This window comes from Pteropus medius, unplaced genomic scaffold, assembly GCF_902729225.1.
Source record: "Pteropus medius unplaced genomic scaffold, Ma_sr-lr_union100, whole genome shotgun sequence".
Lineage (NCBI taxonomy): Eukaryota > Metazoa > Chordata > Mammalia > Chiroptera > Pteropodidae > Pteropus > Pteropus medius.
The window spans coordinates 15,118,790-15,124,789 of NW_024354911.1; positions in this window are offsets into that span (position 1 = coordinate 15,118,790).

Genomic DNA, 6,000 nt, shown 5'->3' on the forward strand with positions numbered 1-6,000 from the left:
TTATAATGCTTGATTCTGTGATATGCAAACCACCACGATTTGCAAAAAAACCTCTGAAATCCCAGTGTTCCTTTGGCTGAAGCCACCAACTGCCACCAGTCCCTCTTTGCATCTCCTCCCACCTTTGTGCACATTCTTCTTACCTCACTGCTTTCTGGCATTTGCAGCCTTCCTCAAGGCAGAGACTTGGAGGAGTGGGGAGGGAAGAGGTGTCTGTATGGTACTGTGTTTGACACATAGAGAAGGACCCAAAGGAGCACAGAGGGCAGCTGCCTTAGTCTCCATTTTCTATGTTATTTTGGACTCTGAATCAAAGAATTGAAACATCTTTTTGAATTTTAGATAAAGCTTCAAACCCTGGGAGGGCGGGAGCAAGTAATGGTTGGGATGGACCCTGTAGGCATCCTCTGAGCAGCTGGTAATATTCCGTCTGTTGATCCGGCTGCTGGTTACACAGAGGAGTTTGGTTTGTGAAAATTCAATGAGGTATACACTTATGATACATGAGATTTTCTGTATCTATATTACACTTTAATAAAAAAATTTTAAAAACAGGTAAAACATGTTTTTGATCGTATATTTTTTCCCCCAACTGGCTTCTTTTTCACGATGCAAACTAGACTATGTGGTGTGATGAACAACAAATAGTTTTTCTCAGTACATTTTCAAGTGCCTTAGGCTTCGTTTGATTCCACCAAGATTCTGGCATGAGGTTATTTATCAGTTAGTTATATGTGTCGTGGGTTTTGTCTTATATTTTCATGGATATTTTAGTGCAAACATAGGAGCAGCTTTATGGGGATGTTAATCAGATTTCACTCTCTGGACGTCATAGCACATTACATATAATTAGAAAAGTAGAGAAGCATGAAGGCAAAGTATATATTTTTAAATCTATAGAATTATATCAGTTGGAAATATGCATTAGTATCTATTTAAAGGACAAAATCTAAATCTACCTTGTCATTTTTTGGGGTAAGGGTAGCAGTTTTAGGATGACTACCGAGACTTTAAAAACCCACCTCATGAGATATTAAACTGGTTTTATATAAATCAGCATTAAAAATGGTAGTTGATGACATCTAGTGAATTAAAGATGTCAGGATCAACAATCCACATAATTACATATGTATTATCTTTTTATACCATTAGTATGACATGTGCTCTGAGGAGTAAAACTAACAGTTTTTCTTGAATTAGTTATATTTTTTAATGGACCTGAACAGTGGTTTTCAAACCTGACTATGCATCTGTAGCAACTGAGAAGCTTGTGAAAAACTCATACTTAATCAGTGTCACACCTAGACTTACTGAGCCAGCATATCCACAGGTGTGCCAGGATATTATCATGCATTAATGCATTGAACTGGGGCACATGGCTTCTCATCTTGCTTTTCTAAGCTTCTGGGATATTGCCTTTACAAGTGGTACATCTAGACTGGAAGGATCACTGAGTTCAGTCCCAGGTCTGGTCTCCTGGTCCCAAGGGCTTCTTGTACCCAGACTGTCCTGAAGGGATAAGCAACTGTCTTTCAAAAAGGAGTTACTATAATTTTGTAATGATTCCAGGAATTTGTATGGATTTTAGAAAAGAAGGGGCAGTATCAGCCTAGTAGCATCATGCATAGTGAGCTGAAACGTGAGTGTATGGGGTCATGGAAGAAGCTCAAAATCCCTTGGAAAACCAATGGTGAAGACGGGGCTGATGGTGACATCCACTGGCTATAAGCATCTATGAGGGCAGTATGATGGAATGGAAACAACATGGACATTGTAAACAAAAATATTTGTAACTGAATTAAAATGTTTACAGTTTACAACAGTTTGACCTTGACAAAGTTAATTTCTTGTTGGAGCTTTAGTTTTTATCAATAAAAAATACAGATTGGGTGGTTGCTAAGAAAATGAAATGTGAATGTGAAAATGCCTTGGTATAGTGCTTGGGACATAGTAGATTCTCAGTGCATGTTATTTTCTCTTTTTTCATGCATTCTCCTTTTTCATAATCCACTCTTTATGAGTTTTTAATATCATATTTGTTGCTATGGTAGTTTGTAGCAAATGCAATAAGAAAATCAAGAATTCCATTCATTTATTTATTCATTCAATATATACTTTCCAAGTACCTGTTTCAGTTACTCATTATTGCAAGATTAACCCCCAAATTTAGTGGCTTAAAACAATAAAACTTTATTTTCTTATAGTTCTGCAACATGGGCTCTGCTGGAGAGTTTTTCTGCTGATCTTACCAATGGCTACTCCTGTGGCTCATTCAAGTTGTGTGTCAACTCGGGGCTGGACTCAATTGGGACACCAGAATGATAGGCTATTCTGTCTACAACAGAGTAGGCCAACTTATTATAGAACAGCTCAGAACTCCCATAGACTCAAAAACAGAAGTTCTGGGTCTTTTCAAGGCTTAGGCTGGGAGCTGGCACAGTATCACTTCCACTGCATTCTGTAATGAAAGTTAGTTATACAATATACTCTAACTAAAGAGTATACTCTAATTAAAGAGGGAAGCACATGGGTGTGTGAATAGTGGGGAGTTGTGGTTCTTTGGGGGACACTATTGAAATAGACTGTCACCATGACTATTGCTGTGGTAAATATTGACAGAGGGGCCAGGATACAAGGAAGTAAAACTGATGTCAAAAGGTTACATTCTAGTTGGAGATATGGTAAATATACAGGTACTATTAAATGATACTGAATTAAGGCTATCAGGCCTTAAACAAATGCTAAATACATGCTAAGAGAAGAGTTCTGTATTGGAATGGAGTACTGAGGCAAGATCATGGATGTGTGGCGAATGAGGCGGGTTCTTGGGAGGTAAATAGAAGTTTCCCTAGGAGGAAGGCTTTGGGCTTTCTGCTCTAACAGTCATTGAGCTCTGTAATAGTTCATACTCCACATTTGGGATGTTTGATGTCCTTTCTGAATGGTCGTTTCATTTTAGAATCTTTCTAGGCCATCACAATTCATCAGATGCCTTCTGATTTCTTGGGCAGAGATTAGCTCAGGAGGGAAAGAAATGTGGGCACATGTGTGGCAAGAGCGAAGAGGATAAAGCTTGGCAAAGCAGGAGCCGGGATAAGACCATCTGTTATTTCAGTGCTGGTCTACTTTTAGGGAGACATGTATTTGTATCTTCTGAGGGAACAATGCCTGCATTTCCATTGTTAGAGTTTTCCAAAGTCACAGCAAACAAGGTTATCTTCTGATTTTGAAATTGTTTGCCTAACGAGAGAGGATTTTTAATTTAAAATTCTGTTCTTGCAAAGAGACTGATAGTCTCACTGTTCTATATCTGTCTTTATGTGTGGATTTAAAATTTTCAAGCATACCATAGATATTTGATTCTCATAAAAGGTCTGACTTTATATGCAAAATCTCTATTTTTGTATAAGTATCATGGAAAAAAAAAGTACTGTTTAAGTTCTGATTCTTCAAGTCCCTTAACTTCTCTACATTTCTGTTTCCTTGTCATAAAGTCAGTTTTCATAATAACATAACTTTCCTAACTAACTCACCAAGTTGGGAAGAGAATTAGTAATAACACGTAAATGACATAATCATTCTTAAAACAATTTGAAAATTTTAGAACACCATATAAATGTTATTTGGCTACTTTAATTCCTTTGTGGACTAAGTAAAATATTCATTGCCATTATTATCCGATGTCTGGAATATGGTAATCAATCAAACATTGATTGAAATAATACATGAATTGAGAAAAGCCTTCCCTGGATTAATGACATATTTGATCAATTTGGGGCTGAATAAATGGTAATGTAACTGTTAGCTAAATAACCATAGGTTCATTGGTAACCTGATGTTCAGTATGCTAGAACTATGGCTTTTAAGCCTGCAGAAGATGTTTTCCTGGTACCAAGACCTGTGGTTGAAATTCTAGAAAACCACGCTGAACACAATTAAATGGTTTTTGTAAGCCCTCAGACTGAGATTAGACTTTAGAACACTTAGGTACCATCACATAAAAACTTCGACTGGTTATCATCTCTCAAAAAGTTAAAATTCAAGTGAAAGTGTTAAACTTGACATATTTGCTTTTTGTTTTTATCTTATTCCACTGAAGTCATAAGAAGGTCTTCCTAAAAAAACCCTGAAATACTGTAGAATGAGGATTGGCAAATTATAGCCCATGAACTGATTCTGCCTCCTTGCCTATTTCTATATGGCCTGCAAATTATATTTCTTAGTTTTAAATTATTGAAAGAACTCAATAACAACAAAAAAACAAACGATCCAATCAAAAAATGGGCAGAGGACCTGAATAGACACTTCTCCCTAGAGAATATACAAATGGCCTACAAACATATGTAAAGATGCTCAACATCGCTAGCTATTAGGGAAACACAAATCAAAACCACAATGAGATACCATCTCACACCTGTTAGAATAGCTATAATCAACAGGACAAGTAATAACAAGTGTTGGAGAGGATGCAGAGAAAAAGGAACCCTCGTACACTGCTGGTGGGACTACAAATTGGTACAGACACTATGGAAAACAGTATGGAGAGTCCTCAAAAAACTAAGAATTGATCTATCATATAATCCAGCAATCTCACTACTGGATATTTACCCCAAAGACTTGAAAACCCATATCCAAAAAGATATCTGCACACCAATATTCATAGCAGTATTATTCACAGTGGCCAGGACATGGAAACAACCAAAGTGTCCTACAATAGATGATTGGATAAAGAAGCAATGGTACAAAAATACAATAGAATATTACTCAGCCATAAGAAGAGATGAAATACTGCCATTTGCACAACATGGATGGACCCCGAGATAATCATGCTAAGTGAAATAAGCCAGACCAAAAAAGTTGAAAGTCACATGGTATCACTTATATGTGGGATATAAAGCTAAAAGCAACAAATGACAGGACAAACAGAGACTCAGGGACATGGACAATAGACTAGTGGTTACCAAAGGGTAGGGGATGGTGGAGGAGGGGAGAGGTAGATGGGGTAAAGAGGGTCAAATATATGGTAGCTGAAGGAAACTGGACTTTGGGTGGTAATTACACAATAGAAAATATAGATGTCAAATTATAATGTACACCTAAAAATTATATAATTGTATTAACCAAAGTTACTCCAATAAACTTAATAAAAAATAAATTATTGAAAGAAAATCAAAAGAAGGTAATATTTTATAACACATGAAAATTATGCAAAATTGAAATTTTAGTGCCCATAAAATTTTATTGAAACTCAGCCATGCACATTCATTTGTGCGTTGTCTGCAGCTGCTTTCATGCTACAATAGCAGAGTTGAAAAGCTTCAACAGAGACCATATGACCCACACAGCCTGAAATATATACTATCTAGCCAATTATAGAAGTTTACTGATTCCAGCTCTATATTCTTCAAATAGAAGCAGATCATCTGGAATTTCCTCCACAGCATAAAGAGTGGTCAACATTTGGAATGTCCAGAGAGGGAATCAGGAGCATGTGGAGGCCTATCACCCTTGAAAACACTGTCTCTTGGCCACAGTGATGGGGATTTCCTTTACTGTTTGTGGAGCTGTCCAACTGTGTAGAGTCTGTGAGGTTTACACTGGCTTCTCATTTTTTTGGCAAAATGATTTTTTTTATTCAGTGAATATATATAGAATATTCATTAATGATGTATTTCATACTAGGCCAGATACTGAAGAATAGTGAAAGTCTCTGATTTTCAGGAACATACTGTCTAGGCAAGCAAAACAAAATGTACGCATACAAAGATGGAGCAGTAATGGTGCTAAGATAGGACAACTTTTTTGGGGGGGTCTGTGTAGCATTGTTCCTTTTGGTGTCAGAGTCCCTCTTTTCTTTTTGGAATCTTCCCTTCCTCCTTCTCAGTGCATGGATGTTAGGTGGAGCTGATCTTGACTCCTGTTCCAGAGATGAGCATGTAACTCAAAAGCAGGCCTCTTACCAACAGCCCTGGGACTTCTGCTGGAACTTTGGGAAAGAGA